General features: G+C 40.0%; 1 protein-coding gene across 17 annotated transcripts in view; it reads right to left on the reverse strand.

Moving 5' to 3' along the window:
• ELAVL2 (ELAV like RNA binding protein 2) overlaps positions 1-23,817 on the reverse strand; it is a 161,473-nt gene that overhangs the window by 81,158 nt on the left and 56,498 nt on the right. For 2 of the 17 annotated variants that reach the window (XM_073345530.1, XM_073345525.1), the window contains exon 1: positions 8,396-8,414. The exons of the other annotated variants lie outside the window; for them this stretch is intronic. The gene's annotated coding sequence lies outside the window, so the exon portion shown is untranslated. Of the gene's footprint in view, positions 1-8,395; positions 8,415-23,817 lie in introns of those variants that run through there. 17 annotated transcript variants of the gene reach the window in all.

Below are 23,817 nucleotides of genomic sequence, written 5' to 3' on the forward strand. Positions count from 1 at the left end.
CTTTGAGGTTGGTAAAAAAAATGGAAATATAAAAGGTGAGTAGCTAGTGAGCTGGTGCACCAGCACCAGAATTCCCTCAATAATGCCTTTACAATGCTTATGAAGGGTCTTCACTCTTGCTTAACAAACTGGAACTCCTATGAGTGTCCTCAGGGGAACAGCTCTTCAGACATAAAGGAGTTTAACCAGCTAAGAGCAGCCCTGTCAACTCTTAGTCGGATCTGCAGACATTGGTTCCGCCTCAGGGTTAATGATGCTGAAGACTGTGGACAGATCTGAAAGAAACAGCCTGGATACCAGGTCATTTGACATCAAGCAGGAGATTAAACAGTAGCTTGACCAAAGTGTTTTAAAAAATGTGCACAAATCTACTACCTTTAGGATACAGATGTTAAAAGGTTACATTCTAGATATGGGTTTATTATAATAATGTTTTACTGAAAAAGGCCTCTTAGGAGGACCTCTAAAAACAATGTTTTTGGAAGTTAATATGATGCTATAGAAAGTATCCTTAAAAGTTAGTAAGTAAAAATGTAGAATACGACCGAAGAATCCCCCACGTGAGACTATCATTTGACTAATACCAATTTACTCCCTATGGGGTCAAGACAATATTAAGTCTACTCTTTTAACTGCTAAACCCATATCCTTTTCAGGAAGCCATTGGAAAGTCAATTTTAGATTATTTAAAAAAAAACAAAAAAACCACATTTCCGGAGACACAGACTTAAGGTACTCTGCATTCATACATTATAAAGTGACAAATGCACACTTGTAAATACCACTCTTAAATAAAGTGAGAATACAGACTATTTTCCCAAGGAAGTTATGCCCAAGAGAAATTTTTGGGTGCACCTGCACACGAAAGGATTAAAAAAGACACAACACTGCGTCTGAATGAATCCTTAGGCATGATTCTGTAGGCGATAGCTGCAATATACATTTCACAAAATATGGTTTGATGGTAAGACATATTTATGAAGGGAAACTACACACAGTAGAAAGAAAAGGAGTACTTGTGGCACCTTAGAGACTAACCAATTTATTTGAGCATGAGCTTTCGTGAGCTACAGCTCACTTCATCGGATGCATCAAGGTGCCACAAGTACTCCTTTTCTTTTTGCAAAGACAGACTAACACGGCTGTTACTCTGATACACACAGTAGATATATTTAAACATGTGAATTATTTGAGAAATTACAAAGTACCACCAGATAATAAAATGCACAAGGAAAACAGTGGATGAAATTACAAGATAAAATTCCAGTTTCTGACTATTAAAAAAAAGTAGCTAAAAAATTTCAAGTTCTGAAATTCTGCAAAAAGTGATGTTTTGGAGAATATCAGTAAGTATCCATGACATTTTTGGACCTGCTATACAGCAGAAGCTGAGTTACAAACACCTCAAGAACGGAGGTTGTTCTTAACTCTGAACAAAAGGTTACGGTTGCTCTTTTAAAAGTTTACAACTGAACATTGCCTTCATATAGCTTTGAAACTACTACGCAGAAGAAAAATGCTCCTTTTAACCATCTTAATTTAATGAAGCACAGAAACTGTTCCCTTACCTTGGAAAGTTTTTAATAAAAAAAATTCTCTTTAATAGTTTACATTTAACAGTACTGTATTCTCCCCCACCCCCCGCCCACCATCTCCGCTGTTGCCTGATGGTGTATTTTGGGTTCCAAATGAGGTGTGTGGTTGACCTGTGAGTTTGCAACTCTGGTGTTTCAGAAGTACAGCAGAACCTCAGAGTTACAAAGACCCCTGCCAAGAGGCTTTAAAGCTAAACTATTTCCACAGAGGTAACTGTACAACAGGGGAATTAAAAAAACGTCCTTCCGCTCAAGCAGTATAAGAATCAGCCGCCATTTCCCATTTTAGAAAGAGAAATACTGATTTTTATTTCCCCTTAAACATTCTGCTAAAGGTGAAACAAAGTAAAGAGCACTGCTTTTCCCTTTACTTTTTTTGATGAACAGATTCAACACTCTTTTCCATGTAGCTTTCCAACTTGCTTTATACATTTCAGATATTAAATTCGTATTTTTCTCATTGGTAGAAGGCCTTGCAAAGACCTTTGGAATAAAAGGATGTCACAAAAGGCTGTAACTTGAGCTGCAGCATTTTCAGTCCCCAACTGGGGCAGAGGTATGCTCTTTATACTGAAGACACTCTAATCAGCATTCTCTACCTTGTCCTTTATTTATGGAATGGGAGAGCTGCGGCTTGGTTTATAGCCTCATGTAGCTTCTGCTCTCTCCTTCAAAGACCTTGTTCAAGATCAAGTAACGGGAGGAAAATGACAACTATATTAGGATATTGCCTAATCCAGAATTCATTTTGACAACTGCCAGAGTCAGGTGCTTCAGAGGAAGAGGCAAGAAACTCCACAATGGATAATTATGGAATATCTTATGATAGGAACTTCAGACACTTCCTAATGCCCAGAAGCCTTTAGGAAAAAAAAAACCACACACACAAAACCCAACTTATTTGTCATCACTATGAACAGTCCAGTTATCCACATCTAGTCCTTTTAAAAATCCTACCAAAAACTCAACCTAAATGATCTTATGGCAATGAGTTCCACAGGTTGATTAGATAATTATTTCCTTTTGTCAGTTTTAAATGTTCAGTCTTAACTATATAGCTGATGTCCCTTGGGTTTTTTTTTTTGTTCTTTTCTTAAGTGTGCTTTTACTGATATTTGTCCTGATACATCTTCACCATGCCATTTATTGCATTGTATAGGCCTATCATTGTTCCCCCTTGTTAGTCTTCTCTTTAAATCAAAGAGTTCAGATCTTTTCCAGCTTTACCATGCTACTACTTTTGCCTATTCCTAAGCACTCATATGCCTTTGAGATAAGGAACCAGAAGTTAACAGTATTTCATGAATGCATACCACTGGTTTTATATGGTGTCCTAGTATTTTCAGTATTGTTCTCTTTACACATCCTAATTCCTGTGCTTTATTTACCCTTTGCTTCATATTGAAGATGTATTTTCCTTTAACTGCCCACAATAAGAGCCCAGAGCTGAATTGCTGCAGTTTCTTTAGAAGAAAGGACAGGAATATAAAACGTAACCCACCACTTTCTTATTGCTCTGCCAGACAATAGCACAACAGACAGCTAAACACTTTTAATCAGCTCTAAAGCAGAGATTTTCAAAAAAATGGTGCCTGAAGTTATGCTTCTAAATCCATATTTTGGAGCTTAGTTTTGTGGCCTAATTTTGAAGAGGAGTGCTGAACACCCAACAGCTCACTTTTAAAAATGATGGCCTTATACAACTATTATCTGCGATAACATTGCTAAAGTTTGAGTTTTCAGGTTTAACCCTAACTGAAGTGCCCCCAACATGACAGGGCTGCCATTTTACATAGGGTGTTTGGCCAGTGGACAAATCAAAGCCAATTCTAAATTTCAGTGCTGGCTGCAAACCAGGATGCAAGTACAGTGTCTCACACTTGTGAAAATAAATAGCCAACACCACCACAATAAGGGATTTCCTTAAACTCCTATTGCCGCTAGCACAGCCCAAAATTGTACATAACTAGCAGTAAAAAGTAACAGCAACAGCGTCCAATTTGAGTCAAGCAACATGACTGAAATGGAAATAAAGATGTGATTTAAGAAAGTCAACTCACTAAGAATTAAGATTAAAATGAATATCTATTGTACCTCTTAAGTCATCAGCTTCTATAGAATCACCCCAAAAGACATTTAAAAAAAATAAAAAGTAGCCAAAACACTCTGCAGTTTCTATTGCTCTATTTCACTCAAACATTCTTAAAACAAGTTTATCACTGAAAGTTAAAATGGCCCATTTTCTAGAGTGATTCACTTGCTTGCTTCAAAGAAACTGATCACCAGCTATCCACAGAAAGGAGTTTTTCCTCCCAGCCCCCAGAGGAAAGCATTACACAATTAGACAACATTGTGGAACGATCTACAAACGTGCTCAATGCTGCCTGAACTTTGCTCCAATCAAAAACTTGAGCAGAGGTAGTCCAACACACAATGCTTTTAAAGAGCCAACCCTTTCATCTTTCTCCATTGTACTTAGCTATGCTCAACAATGAAAAGCAGCCAGAAATCCTCGACAGTTAAACACCGTAAAATCCCTTCTTTAGAGACTGAGTTTTGTCCAAACACCCTTCTCCCAGCTCTTCAGACAAATTTACATTTCTCCCATATTGTGGCTGTACAAGATTTTTTTTTGCTCATACCATAGTGTGCAAATACTATTGTTTATTCACTCTCTATAGAGAAAGTTACCTCCCTATCCCACCCCCATCCCTCATTTCCCCTACACCTCTCTCTACAGCAACTAGGTTAAAAACATGACAAACTTAAATATAAGACAAATATATAGGTAATACCGATCGTCTACTAATCTTGAGAATGACTGGAATATAGTGTTGATGCTATTCAAACACTTCCTCACCATGCTTATTCATCTTAGTACTGTGCCCTTGTTGGTCAACCCAGCAAATGCCTTCACAACTCTCCCAGATCCCAAATCTCAGATTAATCCTCAAATTAAGGATTTGGCTTTCTTTATAACAATTCACTTAGTTATGTTATTTGTGTTTGTATGGAGGACTCTGAGTGCTGACTCAGGTCCCACTGTGCTAAGCACTATACTAACATTTAGCAATGTTCTGTCTCTGCCCAGTATTTCATGCAAACAAGTACCCTTCCGGTAAGGAGAAATAGGTCATTCGTATCCTAATCAGGCTTCATACTAATTTCTCCATTTCGTTCATAATCAAATGTTTCCACACAGCAACAAGGAACCCCTTTCACCCTATAAAAGCAGGCTCAAGTTTAAAAAAAAAACAACACACTTACTTTAGTCCTTCACACCTCCCAGAGAAGACTATTTTGAGTTATTCAAGATTATGACTAATTTTTATTCCTACCCTGTTTCTTATAAACGGTTTCAACTATCATCTTAAACCCCACTTTGTTCATGCAAAGTTATCAAATCCTGTATGAGATGGAATGTTTTATACCTTCCTCTGAAAGAACAGGCACTAGTCATTGCCAAGTCAGGTTCTCCTATTTGTCTGAAGTGACACTGCCTTGGGCAGAGACTACCTGTAGTGTTAAAAGTTGTGAATTTCTGCAACATGCACACACAATGATTAAACTGAGACGCTCATTTGCACAACTTGGAATAACTGCCTCATCATACATAGTTTTCTATTTCCCACAGTTTTAGACCTATCAGTTACATGTCTAGCAGTTACAGTAGTGTACCAGGACTCTCGGTTCTACTCCCGTATCTCCCACTAACGCAGCATGACCTTTAACGAGACACTCAGTTTGTGCCTCTGTATCTCAGTTTTCTTGCCTTTATGTTTTATAGGGTCTTTCATCGGAGTATTCTGGAGCAGAGTTAATTTCTCCTAATATGAACAATTCTTGCTAAGCTCCCCTTAGCTATTACCCTCATTTCCCACATGTGCATTTTACCCTTCCATCTGCACTCACAAAGCTCAATAACCCTTCCATAAGACAGTGGAAGTAAAAGCGAAAGGGAACCACATTAGAGGCCAAGTGCAACATCCTGCTCCAGTCTTCAATTCTAACGGGACCTAGTGATGCTGCAAAAATAGCACCTGCTCTTGGATTTAGAGGAGAAAGTGTCTCATGCTGACTGAAGAGAACAAATAATGATCCTCAAGGTCCAAGTTGGGACACACGGCTAAGCATCAACACAAAAAGTTAATTATGCATTTTTGATGTTCCCCCTTTAACTGACAAAATGAGAACGCTTTTCTACACTTTAAAAAACCACACCACCTATGGCTACCAAAAATATTCCTCCATTTGTAACACAGAATCGTGTATGCTTACTGAAAACCTTCATGCCCACAGATTTTTCTCCAAGTTCACCTGTCTTTTATAGAGTCACGTCCTCAAATCCATGGCCGTTTGCACTAAACACTGACTTCAAAAACATTCTACCGAGCTTTGGCCACTATTACTGTAACTAGTTCTATTAGTACACTTAAATCAATGAAGAACCTCCTACAAATGGAGAACTACAACACATGGGCTACCAAGGTAATAGTCCCACACAGCCCTGTCCATCTCTCAAAAAAACTATTCCAGAAGAACATCTCTAGGGATGACAACAGTTCTTTGTCGCTACTCATTCACTCCTTGGTGTACTGGATGAGGCTGCCAGCTGTGATGTGCTCTGAACACATAATATTGGAAAAGGAAGACTATTGAATGGGGGAGGAGAGAGACAGGTGGGAACTTTATTTTAAAAAAGCCTAGCTTCAACCCACTGACATACTGAAATAATGTGTACCCTCACTCCCACTGCCTTCACCATCTCAAAGTACAGCTGGGAACTGGAATTTAAAAGTGAATGTGTGTCAGTGGTTTGTACTGTGAATCTCCCAAGCTACTGAAAAATGTATAAGGAACTTTGCCAATACTAATAGTTGACATCATATCAGTAAGTTTGGCTACTACAAAAGCCAGGAAGAGTCATATCAGAAAGAAAAGGTATGCTCGGACAGGTAACAGATTGAGAAGTCACCAAGGGAAGGGGGAAAGAGCAGAAAAAAGAGGGGGCAAAAATAGGGAATATTAGAAGACTCTACTTGTATGAAATGAAAATTCTTATCATTAATGCACTCTGCTTAATTACTACATCCTTTGACTGATTGGGACTAATGAGCAGCATAGGGTTCAAGGACAAGGCAAAATTTGTACCTTGAGGAAGTTTTTAACCTACGCTGGTAAGAATAAGCTTAGGGGGTCTTTCATGCAGGTCCCCACATCTGTACCCGGGAGTTCAGAGTGGGGAAGGAACCTTGACAATCAGTCTTTGATTTCTGTTCATTACACACAATGACAACTTGCTTTGTATTTAGCAATTTTCTGTTGAAGCTCTTCATTTGCATTCCACAAGGAATCTCTCGTTTGATGGGTTATTTAGTTACACGGGAATACACAATGTAAATGCTACTACATAATGGGATATGGATAAATGAGAACAATGGAAGTAACATCTCACTAGTTTTAATGAAGTTTAAACTATGTTTAAACACCAAATGCACTTATACTTTTAAGTATCAATTTAATACTATTTAATACGAATATCAAAGTAACATGGCCTGAGGCTCCAGCATCACAACCTCACCCACCTGTAACTCACCTATTAATTGTAAGACTAAACCAACATATGGGAATAAGAGTCTTGTCAGTAGCTGCTAGGAAATGTAATAGGTGTGTCACTCTGTATGGTTTTTAAGGGTATTGTGGTATTTCCTAAAACAGATAGAATCAAACTGTGTGGAAGGGATTTTGTCAGCAATTTGCACTTTAAGTGGTACAAAATACCATAGTATGTAACAGCAGACAAAGCAACACAAAACTGCTACACAGGTGTAAAGAGGCTTATGTATTATTGGTTGCTATGGAAACCACAATTTCTTCACTTATGTTTAAAAGTCACAGAACATTAGTGGAGTTTGATTTTCCTAGGAGGAGATGGGACTATTTAGAAAAAAACTGAAACAATAAGTGTGGCTGAAAATGTACGCAGTCACGAGCACATATCACAAGCAGAGTTAGCAGGAAGAAACCCCAAATCTCTGTAAAGTTGGGGGGGAGGCCTCCGAAGAGAAAGACAAAATCATCAGGATCTTCAGTCTTCAGAACCAAGCTTAAGAGTTTCACAGGGTTGAATCCTTGAGCGTCCAGCCGACACAGAAGCAGAGCTGCAAAAGAGCTGCAGGCAGGCAGGAATATAAGGAAATAAGATGATCGCGTCAGAGTAAAAAGAATGAAGGATAACCGGTGCCAGGCATACTTCTTGGTATTTTAAACCAACTGGGAAGACAGTAGTCACTACATATACAGCATGTCAACAATTCTATGGAGAAGTTGTAACAGAAGCCCTGCAAGACTATGCTTGGGCTGGACAGTTTTCATGAGTCCATTCACCCAGCCTTGCATAAATGGATAGTGAAACTCTTTTGCTCACCATAAGCAGCATGGCGCATGATTAACATGGATTTGATATTTCCAACTAGTTTTCATAACTGCAAAGAGCAAGTTACTGAAAGCACACTACCAGAACTTGGGTTAGAGATCTGACTGTAGACGCTCATTAAACCTCCTCAGAGGCATCTTCTAACAACTAACATTTGTAAGCCACCATATGGATTTACACCGAGAGGGTAAGAAATCTGAAAACCGAGCCAGAAGCCATAAGAGAAAGGATCCTAGACATGCAGATGCACACTGAGGGAAAACAGACAACACAAAATGGCCTTGACTCTCTGTGGAACTACATACAATCAAGATCAGATTCATGTTTTTGAATATTTTTAAAAAAAAAACACAACTATATTCACCTCAGTGAAAATAAGTGTTCATGATCTGCTGACAGATTTTGACCACAGCTCTGATCAGCTCATCTAGCTGAGGAAGCAGCTGGAAGGGTAGATTGGCCCCAGACAGAAGAGGTTTCTTAGTAGCAGAAGTTGCCACTAGCAGCCTGAGAAACAAAAGTCTGAGGTTAGGACGCAGCCAGAATGATTACTCGGTCAGCATATTCTCAGGTGCTTCTTTGCACAAGAGGGAAAGAGGCAAGTGGTGTCCTGAAAAACTGAGATCACTACTTCCTAATCTTCTGAGTCCTAATGAAGTTTTAAAGATTGAATAAGAGAAACTTCAAGAGTATATTTTTGTTGCTGGCACTATTTCCATTTGCCAGGTAAAGTCTTCCTGATGCATGAGTGGCAGATCCTTTGAGTTCAACTGGCAGAGATGTGCAAGCAAACTTACTACTTCTGATAGACTACAACGATCCTCCAAAAGCTGCATTGTTGCATTACAGATGCAAGCTAATTCCAGTTTACTGCAGCCATTACTGATGGAAAGAAAGCGAGAGAGAGACTGACTTAATGCCAGTCAAAAGCAACCTATAGCTCAGAAATCAATATATATTATCTGGATAACCCTAAAGTTCAGAAGCTGAATCCCCTCCAATTTTCTGAGCATCCTTTGTGAAGGGCTGAAACCAGAACCAAACACAGTATTCCAGTAACAGTCTCAAAGCCACAAAGGGTATGTCTACACTGCAACATCTACACCACAATTAAACAGTCCCATAGCCCAAGCTCTGCAAGCCCAAGTCAGATGGCATGGGCCAGCCACAGATATCTAACTGTAGCGTAGACATACCCGAAAAGGTAATATCACTTCCCTATCCTACTTGATCTCAGGATGGACTGATTTAAAAATCAAGGTTTCCTCCTTGATTTAAGTCTCGTTTTGCATTTGCACTTTATTGCCATAAGCAGAAATTAATTCTCATTGGTTGTGATAAGCAGTAACATGTTGATTTACATGGAATTTGGTATATTTTGCTAGCCATGAAGGATACAGGGTATTTATACATATTTAGATTAGCAATTATATAGCTAAACATACATTTATTCAAGTTGTAATTCTTTTAAATTGTTAAAATATGCAAATGACATTTCTTATTTACTAGGTAATTTCTTACACAATTTGCATCAAACCATATTTGCATGGAAATTGGAATTCAATTCTAAGTGTACAAAAATAGCCTTTTAAAATTATTATTCAAGTAAGGCTACTTTAAATATTCTGGATGCATAAAGAAAAGTTTATAAAAATAAAATGAAAAACATAATTTATTAAAGAAAGGAAATATTCACTGCTAATGAATTCAGATCATTTCTGGTCAGCATGGGCCAGATTTTCTAAAGATATTTAGGTGCCTAAAAATGCAGGTATGCACCTTCTGGGTTTTCAAAAATGCCTAAGCAGGTTAGGTACCTAAATTCCACTGAAATCAATGGGAGTTGAAATCAGTATGAGTTAGGCACTGTTGAAAATCCCAGTAGTCACCTGCATTTGTAGGTGCCTTAACTACCTTTGAAAAATCTGGCCCCACATAATTCAAGTTGTTAGAATTAGTAGATCTCATCCTCTCCCACCTGTTTTTTAACCACTAGGTGGAAGAGAAAAAAAAAAAAAAAAACTGATTTTTTTCCCAAAATTACCAGTCAGCTTCTCAATTCTGAAAGAACTAGTCCAAGTGAAGAAAATATTCTCTCTGCAGCTGCTGAAATGAAACCAAGAGTAATTAAAGCAAAATCTTCTCTGCTCAACAGAAAGTACTGACATTTGGAAAAATGTCAATACCAGCATTTAATCCATTGTAAAAAAAACTGCAAATACAGAAATTAATGAAGTGCCTGATATTGTGACATTTATAGATCTTGAGCTGGCTGCAAAGAAGTTAAAGATGTTTTCCCCTGATTCTGTATTAACTTCAAAAAAGCAGCTCCCTTTAACTTATTACTATCTGATAGCTAAATGATTCAACATTAATCTATTAAAATCAGAGAGTTAGGCTTTAACGAAGGTGGTCATAATTTCAATTTTAATACTAAACAGACTTAAGTGAAAAACATGAATTTATTGTTTTAAAATCATTTTAAATCCATTCTACTCTATATTCCACGTTAAAGATACCTGACAACTGCATTCACTCTTTTAGCTACAGCACTGACACATACAAATCATCCCGTTAAGCCTTAAATACTGACAGAACATTAGCTTTTTCAATGTTTCTGGAATTTCCTAAGCATTCCACAATTACCAAAAATCAACATTAGTGCAGAGACTTCCTTGGCCAATTATTTTAAAGCTCTTAGGTGAGAGTTATCCAGCCCTGCCTACTAAAAACATTAAACAGATTCTGTTTTACAACTTTGTTACTGCTGGAATAGAAAGTATTTCATTATTACAGAATTACACATGTACATCGTCCACCTTGTTTCCAAATAAAGACAAAAAATATTTATTGAACACTGCCTTTTATATAAGCAATTTTACCATCTTGTACTATGTTTAGAAAAATATCATTACTAAGATTTTTTTTTTTGCTTTTAATGGATTTTTTTTTAAAATGCATTTGACTGTCCTTACCCTTACTGGCAATAGATTTTTCTTCACTTATCCGTAGCTTCCCTATACTGAAGTTTATATTTGTCTGTAAAATGGTGCTTCAAGGGATGCGATCAACACACAGAAAGTCACCTTTTTCTTTCACTAGTTTTAAGCAATATTTAAGTCACAAAAATGGAAAGTCGTGGGGAAAGAATTACTTCCCGCCACCCCCCATTTGTTAACTCTGTATCTTTGATAATGTTTAGGGTACGCAAGTTAATGGCTTCATATACTCTCATCTATACGGTCTCATGTTCTGGAAGTTTGCTTTTGTTTTTAGACAGTCCACTTTCTTTTTACATGAAGGGTCTCAAAGATCACCTGGAATTGGATAAAGCCTTCCTTAAAAATAAATATTTTTTAAAAAGAGCACAATCTTTTAAACAGTGTTATCAGAAACTTGCATTGAATTATCAAACCCAAAGAACTCCAGTTAGCTTCCTCATTTCAACCTTCCAGTGCCATCTAGACATGCCCCCCTTGCCCCCCAAAAAGGTCAAAAGCAATACTTTTTTGGAATTGGAAGTCAAGTCCTACATCACATGGAAATACAGATATGACATTACTCAGAACTTTAACGGGGCCACCGAACAGTGTCAACCAAAAAAAAAAATTCTTAAGGATTTAGGTAATTACTCAAGTAACTATGTTTACTGAAGTGAGAACATAGAAAAAAAATCAAACCTAATTTCTCAATTTGCTTTTTCAAACAAAATGCTTAACACCAAAATATTTTGCATGCATTCAATTAACACAGACTTCTCTTTTATGAAAGTTTTAGAAGGTCCCAGGCCAAGTCTTGTGTAAGTAATCTTTACAACAATTTGCACCTGGGGAAGATTCATCTACTGAAAATGGATCCCCTACACATTTCTTTTATAAACTCCTGAAGTCAACAGGAGTTGCAGGCACATAGCCCGACAGGACAACTGAAACCTGAGCTGTAACAGAACCTACTATGGAAGGGAAGAGAAGTCAAGAATTTCTGATCGTTTGCTTACAGGAATTTGAGCTCCAAGTGGCTCAGTCTGCCAGCTAAATCAGAAATCCATTTGGTATATACTAATTTTCTTACACAAGCCTCTGATTTTTCTAGCACATTACAAGCTGTTAACTATAATTAGAGGATAATGGCACAGTTGCGGTGTTTTACTATACAATCCACTACGTAAGTGGATTAGCTACAAGGCTGAAGGTATTACCAGGGCTCTTGTAGGAATCGCTAAAGAAAGATGCAAGAATCTTGAGGAGGAGAGTTTTGCTTTTAGTGAGGCAGGTGACAGAAAGCATCATCATCATCAGCCTTCTATTGATAGACCATGGAAAGAATAAATGGTAAAGTAATTCAGCTGGTTGAGAGGGTCCACTCAAAATGTAATTGAAGTAGTATCAATTATTTTTTAAGCCTATTGTAACTGAATTACTTGACCCAGAAACCTGTACCAGTAGGTTTTGACCTAGTATAGTTATCAACTTGAGTCATCTACTCTTTATACATGGTTCCATCCAATTTTCAACAGAATTCTGAATGACCCAGCAATATGGAGGTTGTCATTAATTACAGTAGGCTCAATGCAAACAAGATTGGAGGAGAGGGGAGAGAAGAAACAATCAAACTAACCTAAAACCTGGGTGCCTTCAGTATAGAGATGTGCTGTAGCTCCCAAGTAGAAGTAGATGCAAAAAGTGCTAGCACGGTTATAGGATTTACTAACAATGCCTCACGGGCATCTCAAATCAAGCTTACCCAGTTCACTTAAGCAGACATCAGAGTAGAGAACATTCATTTTATGGTGAAGTTCTGTGACCCACATTACCAAGCTTTTAAACCAAAGTGTAAAATTTACCATTTTCATTAGCAAGGTTTACAAGCTAGCAATTGCTGAAGGGAAAGGTGTTAGATACCAAAATGAACACAGCTTCTGGCAAGAATTTTCTTAAGTTAACTCTTATCTGAAGATCACTATATTTATTTATACACATGCAAGCTTCATTCTTGAAAGGAGAATTCCAAGGGTCTGGCTCAGGGAATACACGTAGTGGCATATGGGACCTTTCATTTCTAAGGCCCAGGTTTGAAGATAGTAACCATTTACAGTGACTAGTGACCTGGTCTAACTGTAGGATAGCCTGTATAAATTGAGTTGGTGGCCTTCCACTAGTTTCTAGCACATAGGTATGGTTCAGGGCTTCCGTCCCATCCTCTTGCCACCGCCCCCCCTGCAGTTCCTGCTGCAGTTCTGGGCACCAAGCTCCTGGCTTCCTCCCCCAGCAGCTCCTGCCGGGCTGGGGATTCTGCTCCCAGTGGCTGAAGCCAGGCAGCCCAGGCTCGGGACCTCTCCCCCGACTCCAGCCAGGGCTTGGGGCAGTCCAGGCTGAGGGCTTCTGCTCTTGGTTGCTCCAGCGGAGCTCAGGGTTCCCCTGCCACTCCAGCCTGGGCAGCAAAATACAATCAGCATTCTCCAGCAGCATGCTTTACAAGGTGCTCTGTCCACTTGTGAGGGAACAGTGGAGGGGCCAGTTTCTCAAGTGGCAACTGATCCAGAGATGAAGCAAGTCTCTGAACCCACTAACCCACAAGAGTCACTTGGAAGCAAAAGTTCCACCTGATAGACTCTCTCTGCCATTTCCATTGCCAATCTTGCCAAGCCAAAGATCACATGTTAACACTACATTCAGACACGAAATCTGGTTTCTCAAATTGCTGAAGAGATCTTCTGAAAGGAGCTGAGCCAGTGATGGAAGCATAGGAATAAGGGAGGATACCAAAACCCCTGCCTCACCCCAAGGCCGCCACCACAGCCACCCAGGTTTAAATGACTAAAAACATTTGTAACGTAACACCTCAGGGGAGGCTGATAATGTTTTCTTCCTTGCTTTCAGAGGAAGATTTAAGAGGAACGCCATAACCTGTTCTCTCTACAGTGGGCTATGCTTTGAGAGGGTCATAGAACTTCCTTCTTAAGAGTGTGACTAACTCCTCTGCCAAGAGCCTTATAGATTATTCTCATGACGGGGGAGAAGGCACAAGGGAAAGGGTCTACCTGCAACTGATAACTGGACTTCCTCCTCTGGTGCTGGGGACTGGAAGCAGAGGAGCAAATCCCTAAGCAGACAACCATTGTACCTTTTCTCAGTCGGGCCATGGAATTTTTGGGGAGGGGGTGAGGTGGGGTGAAGGGGAAGAAAGGAGACTGCCAATGGCTGAGCCATGAAACTAGGATAAACACTTTGAATTCCTACAGAGATTGTGTCCAGAGGAATCATCCTCTGCTGTGTCCACACTTGAGATGGCCTAAAGCTCTGCTGGGGGGCTGTAGGTGTCCAAGGACATACTGATCAGGAAAGGGGGAGAGGGGGGAAAAAAAGAATTGCTGCAATGTAAAACCAGCAATAGCAAGAGGTTGCTTCCGCTGCTCTATAGTGCAAAGAGGTAGGAAGTGACTTGGGGAGATAAAGGGGGTGGAAATGTAGATTCAAGGTTAAAAAGGAAGCCAGAATTGAAGGCTCATTGGCCACTTACTTGCTTCTGAAGAGAGAGATTTGGCCATTCATCTACCATCGGTGGCAACCGAGGCAAAGAAGGATCGTTTTATAACCTTTGGAACTCCGGAGGATCATAAAATAATCCCTTGTTCAATGAATGCATCCAGTTTTCATGCACATTGTCCCTTTGAATATTTTTGGCAAAGCTAGGAAAGGGTAAGAGTGAGGAGATATTAAAGTTTTCAGATATCCAGCTGCAATTTCACAAATCTGTTCAAGGGACTAAAACCATATAGTACATAATAACCACATTTGGAAAGAAAAAAGCCACACTGGATGCCCACTTCTCAATCTGATGCAAGAGTATTAGGTAATAGTGAAGAAGTTAGTCTGCCACTTCTGGAATCCCAGAGTTCTCTGCTACAGGGCACAAGAAGCCATATCCAATTGAAGTTACCTAGGTTGACAAACCAAACCGCTGCCAAGAGACAATGGATTTCTCCAGGTGAGGAGAAGGTATACATCCCAATCACATGAAAGCCTGGGAAATCTGAAACCAAGTCAGTACAGAGCAGCTGCAAGACAGTGGGTTTTAGTCCACAGCTTCATGCCTTCTTAATGCAAGAGAAACAGAGTGTTCTCTATTTGTAATTACCACTGTTATTCTAGCTATTGAAACTTTACAAGGCTTCAATGCTTACTCACTGATGGGCTAAATAAGAATAGTAGGTAAAGAGAATACATGTGCTAACACTAACTCCCATGAAATCCACCCCACATCTCAAGCATCAGTAACACACCCAGCCATTCTCTGTGCAGAGATTTGGTACTAACTTTCCTTTTGCCTTTTCTTGTGCACCAAGGAAAGATAACTGGCAGCCTCCTCTCCATCCCACCATCAAAAGAGACAGTGTCAGGTGAAGTCTTTCCACCACTACTCCCCTCCCACTCCAATTTCAAAATGGTCTCAAATACACTATTTTTCAAGCTTCCATTATTGAAGCACATATAGAAAAAACGAGTGATTTTGTGCAAGATAAAAATCTTAAGTTCTTTAAAAAAAAGACACCCAAGAAAAACATTTATAGCATTCTATTAGTAGGTGTTTTGAAGTACAGTTCCACCTCATCTTCTGAAGTCCTGAAAGATTTGATAAGTGCTCTTCTAGATTTTTAGAGTAGAGAAAGTGAAGGATACTTTTGTTAGAAGTCCTTCCCTCCACATCACTCTTTTCCAAACCTGCTGAAAGACGGGAGGACTGACTGACCTTCACTGGCTATAGCAAGCCGAATGCCTTTTCACTAACATCAGAGGTTTCATTTCAGTTGAACCACAATAAATTTATCATCTAAAGACAGCTGTATTACTCCAACCTAGAGAATCACTGTTGGAAGTTTTGTGCTCACTCCCCTGCTTCTGTGACAGAGGACAGGTAGCTCTTTCACTGAATTCCACCACTGTGGAATCCATTTATGCTTTGTTGGCCACACCTCAGAGGGCACTGCGCTTGGAGCTTGGCAACATTTACCTTTGGTATTTCACAAATGCATAAGTGTTTAGTCAGTGAAATGTTGAAAAGCAGTATTCATACCATTCCTATTTGCACGTATTCTTGCTAGTTTAATAGTAGAAGAAGAATCCTACAGCTGTAATCCCATTTCTGTTCTACTCTACCACCCCATAGCCTGGTGACTTTCTACTGGCAAACATCTACTTCAAGAGCAGTCCCCACACCTCAAGTTTATAGGAGAAATACTAGCTCTACAGTTTTATGATCCAAGTGCAGGGTTTGTTTTTTTTTAAAAGCCATTTTGAAAGCCAGAGGCAGTAGCCTTTTTTGGAACTGAGAGTTAACAAAAAACAAAAGCAGCAGCTTGTGGCTAGAATGTGACTTCAGGTTAATGTGTTTTACACTCTGTTTAAGATTTAGTCTGACAAGCCATTTTATTTTTTGATATAGCTGAACACCCTGCAGCACTAGACAGCTTATGACCAGAGGAAAGAGGACCAGCCTCATCAAGCAGGTTTCTTTTAAGATAGTCTTACCTACTTATTGCCCAACACAGAACCTCACCTGGTACTGGTTTGAGAGAGATGCTTTCTAGTCTAACATTATAGCTTTACAAGTTTCCCCACCCTCCTCTGTCCTTGGTCTACATATTCTTCATAAAGGCGAAGACTCATCTTCAAAATAGTTACACTCTTAGTTAGGTGACCACTAAATTCTTCCAAGTCATTGTTTGCTTTTATTCTTATCCCATAAGCAGAACATTTTTCAGCCTAGTACTATTTCTCATGCAGGAATGAGCCTTCAGGTGTTTGACTCAGGATTTGGTATATCAGAGGATTTAACTAGCTCATTTTGTAGTATGACACCCCGCACTTAAAACAGAATTTATCAACACAGCCAATAGCATTTCACTTCCTTTGCTGCCCAGACAAAATGAAGCTTCATCTTTTCTAAAGCACCCCAAAACACAGTTGACTGAAATCAGCTTCTAGAGTAACTTTTCACTTCGTAGATATTCCCTTGCCACTCTACAAGCTTCTATTTACAATGAACTATGTTTTGCCATCCATTAGCTCAGACAGTGTTGATAAAGGAGGGCTTGAATTACACTACATTTCCTCCCCCACCCCATTACAGGTCTGCTCACAACATGAGCACCATTGCCTGCCAACTACCAACTCTTACTTTCAAGAACATATGAATCATTGTTATATTTGTAACAGGTGCACAAAGTAGAAAATAGTAACTTCTCTGCAGCGTATAAAGCATTTTATTTCTACGTATTTAGCAAGAGGTCTTATTTTCTATTCAGTGTGCCAGATCAACTTCAGGTCTCTGCATATTACACATCAGAGTCTCAATACAGGTCAAAAGTATTCAAGATCTGGCACAGCAGAAGTCCCCCTGGATGTTCTAACAGGTTCCCCCCCCCCACCATCTACTATTGGGGATAAAAAGGGCATGCCCCTTTCTTCTTGACCTAAGCACCAGAACGCACAAAGACCTGTCAAATAATTGAGGACCCTAGCAGCTTCCCAAATCCTCTGTTTATGCTGAAACTTGTCCCTTAACATTTAAAAAGTCTCACACACACGCCCCTCTGTACAAGTAAATGGTGCTCTATTGAGAAATACCCCTCTCTGTACGAAGTAATTCAATTAAGTAAGAGTGTGCCCCACATAATTTAGCTGATCACGTGCCAAGCAAGTTATCACAATAAACCGGAGTTGATTACTTTCGTGAAGATGTAGGAAGGGGCCCTGATAGATTACTTCAAAAGGCCACTCAAATGTTCAAGCCAGGTCGGGGTTGGCAGCAGGGTGACCAGATAGCAAGTGTAGAAAAAAAACTGGGACGGAGTGAGGGGGGGAATAATAGGTGCCTATATAAGACAAAGCCCCAAATATCAGGACAGTCCCTATAGCATAGGGACAGTCGGTCACCTTAGTTGGCAGTCTACTTAAGCTTGACTTCATCTAGCTGCGCATGTCAATATGCATGGCTAAGTGAAGATTAAGTCTGATTAAGTTTCCTTTGTGGTTTGTCCAATCACATAAGCATTCCTGTAAGTTTAGGAACATGACACTGTAAAAAGCATGTTAGTGCAACCAACAGCCATAAATTCAGTCCTGACAGCAAACTGTTGTACAAGATGTTCAAACTTTCACTTAGAGTACAAGCAGTTGGAGCAAATACAGTACGCAGTCTTCAGACAGGTGTTACAGAATGAAGAAAGAGGAGCCAATATCATGAGAGGATTTGAACAAAAAGCTTTTTTTAAAAGTTAAAGCTACAAGAAAGCCATAGTGGATTTCCTGAAGAGTCTTCCCACTCCTAAGGAAAGTTAGAGTCTACCTCATCTAAAATTTTGTAAGTGATATATCAGGAGGATATGGGAAGAAATGCAAAGTGTTTTCTAACCTAAAATTCTGATTTTTCCCCAGCACAAATCCACTGCTCAGAATATGAACTAACACGCATGACCACATCTGTGCAATCCAGCAAAACAGAGGCAGATTTTTTTATTTTTTTTTAGGAGAGAAACTATAAACTGTTCTTGCTGAACTGACCCCCTTCTCCCTCCCCCCCCCCCAAAAAAAGAAAAAGTTTCCAGGGCTGCGGAGACAAAACGACAATCATTACATCAAAAGAAAAGGAGTACTTGTGGCACCTTAGAGACTAACCAATTTATTTGAGCATAAGCTTTCGTGAGCTACAGCTCACTTCATCGGATGCTGTAGCTCACGAAAGCTTATGCTCAAATAAATGTGTTAGTCTCTAAGATGCCACAAGTACTCCTTTTCTTTTTGTGGATACAAACTAACATGGCTGCTACTCTGAAACCTATCATTAGGTCAGTGTCAGAATGATGATATTTTAATCCCACACAACAGGGGTTCTCAAACTTCATTACACTGCCACCCCCTTCTAACAACAAGGTTACTACATGACCCCAGGGCAGGGGGGCCACAGCCTGAGCCCTGCCTGCTGAGCGACGGCAGAGCTCAGGCTTCAGCCCTGGGTCCCAGCAAGTCTAATGCCGGCCCTGTCAACCCCATTAAAATGGGCTTGTGACCCACTTCGGGGTCCTGACCCAGTTTGAGAATCGCTGCCATACAACACTCCGCCTTGTCTTGACAACAGATAAAAGAATCCCATGCTAACAAAATACAGAATGTACAACACAGGAAAGGGCATGTGCAGGGTAGGGGATCCCTAAAAGAAAAAAGTTGTCAAAGTTACAGGTAAATGAGTTTGCCTTCTCTCCTGCACCAGATCCACTGATCTGGACAGAAGTCAACACATGGGAAGTAGAAAGCAGTCATCCTCCAACTGCCATATAGAGGTGGTAATAAGATAGTGAAAAAATGCAACATTCTTACTACAAATGAAAGAAGCTGAGCTAAGTAACCCTTCTCTGGGAAGCAAGAATTAAAACTTGAGGTAGAGTGTATTCAATTAGCACTGAAAAAAATTACTAAAAAAAAAAATCTTCCTAGAAGAAATTGTCTCTCCATACATACACATTATCCTGAAAGCCTCTTAGAGGAAATTAAGAATCTGTTGCACAAAAAGGATAGCAACTCAAAGTACAAAATGCTTAAGAAAATAATTAAATGACATAGTCCTACAGGTTTCCTCTAGAAGCAGGATATTTCTCCAACCAATATGTTGGCTATAAACATCTGGCTCCAGGGTCTGAAACAAAGGTTTCCAGACGGCTAAACAGACAAAATGCAAAGTAGAACTTGAGGATTAGTCTGATCATGTCACAACCAGCAGCCACAAGAAAATATCAGACTTCCTCTACAGATTAGCATAAGAGCTATTCTAGTCCATGAAAGTGGTCTTGGAAAAAACTCCTAAATGAAGGATGAGTGAAAGAGGGAAAGAAATGACCTACACATGGCACAAACTAGGACCAGATCTTAAATGAAGCATTAATAAGGGTAGAAAAATGAAATGAGTTTCTGCTTTCTGAATCTGAAAGAAGTGAAAGCCCTGAAAAAAAAGGAAAAGCTAGAGGGAGCTCAAAAACGGAGACACGCCTATATGAGACTGTTTGGCAGTAGGTACTAGAACCTAGCTACCTAATGAGTGGGCAACTAAGAGGCACAAATTTAGAAAAGGGCAAGAAATAGCAGGTTGTATCAGCGGTAACATGCTTCAGCCACAGATTGCAGCATGAGAGGATAAAGTGCTAGGATACACACAATATGCTGGATTTGAAACTAAGCAAGCTCCATTGCAAGCCATGCCAAAAGACATTCTGTGAAGAAATCCAAGGTAACTTCCACAGGGAAAGAAAGGAGTATTTTAGCAGACGCCTCCTTGAGTAACTCAAGGAGCCCCAAAAGTAAACTTACTGAAGTTCCATGTGGGAAGCTTCAAGCACTGGAAGTTAGAAAGAAATGAGAAATCTCTTTAATCAGGTTCACAATATTTGGGATACTTTACAGAATTCCCTGCTTCACAAGAGAAAACAGTAAGTTGTGGTCAACAACATGCTAACAGTACAACTAAAGTCTCCATCTCCTCCTGCTTAGCAACATGGCCATTTAGTTAAGATCTGTGCAAGAATCTCTAGAATAAAAGGTCTAATATGCCAGCTATTAGATGAGTCAGTATTATCTTGTCTGTTCAGCAATGTCCTGCCCAGGTGACACTGCCCATGGCCTAGAAGCAGAAATACCACTCTCCAGTAGGATACAATCTATTCCGCCCCTACTAGGGGATGTGCTCTACACCAGTGGTACTCAAATCTTTCCAAACTACTAGATCCCTTTCAGAAGTCTGATTTATCTTGCATACCCCCAAGTGTCACGTCACTTAAAAACCACTTGCTTACAAAATCAGACATAAAAATACAAGTGTCACAGTACACAGTTATCAAAAAATTGCTTACTTTGTCATTTTCACCATATAGTTATAAAGTGACTCAACTGGAATACAAATACTGTGCTTACATTTCAGTGTATAGTTTATAGAGCAATATAAACAAGTTGTCTGTATGAAATTTTAGTTTTGCTAGTGTTTATGTAGCCTGTTATAAAACTAGGCAAATATCTAGAGGAGTTAACGTACCCCCAAAAGACCTTTGTGTAACCCCTGGGGTAGAACCACTGCTCTATAGCTTCTCTCCCCTGGCACCCTTTCTTTGAGCAAAGGATTTAGTTGCTCTGCCCATGTAGAATACAGCAATCTTGTTCCACAGTGTTTTCAATAACTTCCAGGACATGAGGCCTCAACACTCCCTATCTTCAAAACAGGATATTGAGATCACATTAGACATATTAGACAACCACTTAAAGGTAATGATATGCCAGATGCCCCTAGATCCTTGGATCAAGTTTTTCTGCCACAGTGTAGAAAGGCAAATGGAGGGAGGGCGGGGGGGGAAGAGATGGAGGTGAGGAATGGTGGTGAGAGTCTAAAAATTTAAAAACTTCTATACTATGGCATTTGGACGCCATAAACCATTTGACTAAGTGTCAGTAGCCCAGAAGGTGAAAGTAGTTCCCTTTAGGGAATCCTAAAATAGCCAATTCATCTTGTGAGAGAGAGATGTCAGAGGAGGTTCTGAAATGATCTCTGTCTTGCCAAAGTACAACCCTGGTCCCAAATGCATGGGGCGACAGAAATGAACACCAGATAGAACGGCACTGACAAGCACAAGCAAGCCACATGTAAGTATCATACAGAGATTTTTTCAATTTAAAGTAACTAAGGTCTTTCCAAGCAGTACATGCACCTTGGAACCGTGTTAATATCTTTTGGGATTTATGCATCCTGTTCATATTTGATCCCTTGAAAGGGGATAAGGTAAGAATTAGAAGATGATCCCGACAGCAAAACATGTACCTAGTGTATTTCAACATTACCTGGATAAAGAACCATATACAGATAGTATCAACATCTTCAGCAGCAGAAGCTTAGAATCAAGCCAGTCATCAGGGCATCTCCCGACAGGAATGAGAAGTCTCCTGTTGGGAGAAGACTACACAGCAAGAAACGATCAGAGGAAGCAGCCCTCAGCATTCGCTTTTGAGCCTTCCATACTACGTAGGGGAACAAGTCACTCAAGGTCTCAGAAGCCCTCTAACTCCAAAGGAAAAGAGTCAGTCGGTTGACAGCACCTTCTTCCCTGGACTGAGACTGTCTAAACAGCATCAAGAAGGGTAGTCTTCTGCCAACTGTGGTGGAATGATCAAGCAGCATCACAGAAGCTCTTCCCCTACCTGACTGGAATCCAGACAGTGAATGAGTTCTCAATACACACTGAGAGCACAAGAATGGAAAGGTAAAGGGTAGGACAGGAAAACAGGCACTGATAAGGATCTAGCAGTGTCTATTCAAAAATTTCTCTGCTGCTGTCTCCAGAGCAATCCCAAGTTATATGCCTGGAAAGTGGAGGACTAGCTCACAATGCAGGCACAGAGATTCTCGTGGTCAGGTGGAAGCCTACCTTATTGAATCCCAAGAAGAGCCTCCAACCCTTTGTGCAACAAAGCAGGAAACAATCTATTGCAAAAGCAGGCAAGTAATTGCTGAACACTACGGGAGAGGGGAGGGGAGAGTTTGGTAAGGGAGGGCTAGATAGTGAGGGGAAACTAGAGACGCTCAGGGAACCTACCCCAAGCATTCCAAATGCAAAAATCTTAGCTTAAAAAATGGAAGAGAACCACTTTGAAAGAGCTGTGCTACATAAAGCAGGACAAGTCATCTTCTCTTCATGGGCGCAAAGATACCAGCACAGCAGTGGTCAGCTTAAGCTTCACAGCAGGACAGGCTTCGGTTTGCAGAAGTCTATGAGATTGGCACAAAAAGCAGTGGAAAAAAAAGGCCCATCATTCCACAATGCTGATTCTTCCCTATGTAGACTTACAAGCCAGTCTGGCAAATGGAAGAGAAGGATATCAAGGACAGAGCTGGTTTTCAGTATTAATGGTACAAGGATAATGAGAAACCATTATATGATATGGTCAAATCTTGTTTAAGACACATACTAGAAGACACCTTGTGGCATGATTCTTACCAGGCTGCTGCCTTTTACAACAGTTAGGGGCCTCCATCTTTTGGAGCTGCTCCTGGATAATGGCTGCCTAACAAGTTTAAATCCCTTCCACACACCCTTCCCATCTGGTTACTTGGAGGGTAAAAGGCTGGGTCCCTTCAAACCCACGTACTTCTGAATGCTGTGGGCACAGTCTGCTCCCTTATTCTTCCTCCAGCCCCATGCCTACTTGGAGCAGCCTGGATGGTCTCCACTCATCTCACCCACACCATCACCGCCTTGTATCAGCTATTCATTTTCCGGGGCCTGCCTCCACTCTTCCTCACAGCCTTCCCTAGCAGCAGCTGCACTTGTTTGCAGCCTCAAGCAGGAAGCACCATAAAGGTTTACATCTGAGTTATTCTTTACAAGCATAAAAGATCTAAGATGGTTTTTGTAAGAAACAAGTTTTGCAGGAATTAGTGGCAAAGGTCTCCATTGATCAGTAGCAAGTGGATACTTTCAATCCCTGGCAGAGATTATGAAGCAGAATGTTGTTAAGTCTGAAGTAATTTTATGTGAAAAAGTTTTTGTTTTTTTTTAAATCCCAAAGACATGTTCAGACAGTTTAAAAAGACACAGTATGACAATACCTTTCCACCCCCTATTAACCCTCAAATTAGTCTTTATTTCTGTTATCCTTCAAAATAACATCAGGAAACGTTTGGTAAGTAGTACTACATGGAATTCAGTAGTCTTGCTGTTTCTGTCCAAGGAGATAACACATTAACCCTGCATTT

Source organism: Lepidochelys kempii, chromosome 5 (assembly GCF_965140265.1).
Source record: "Lepidochelys kempii isolate rLepKem1 chromosome 5, rLepKem1.hap2, whole genome shotgun sequence".
NCBI lineage: Eukaryota > Metazoa > Chordata > Testudines > Cheloniidae > Lepidochelys > Lepidochelys kempii.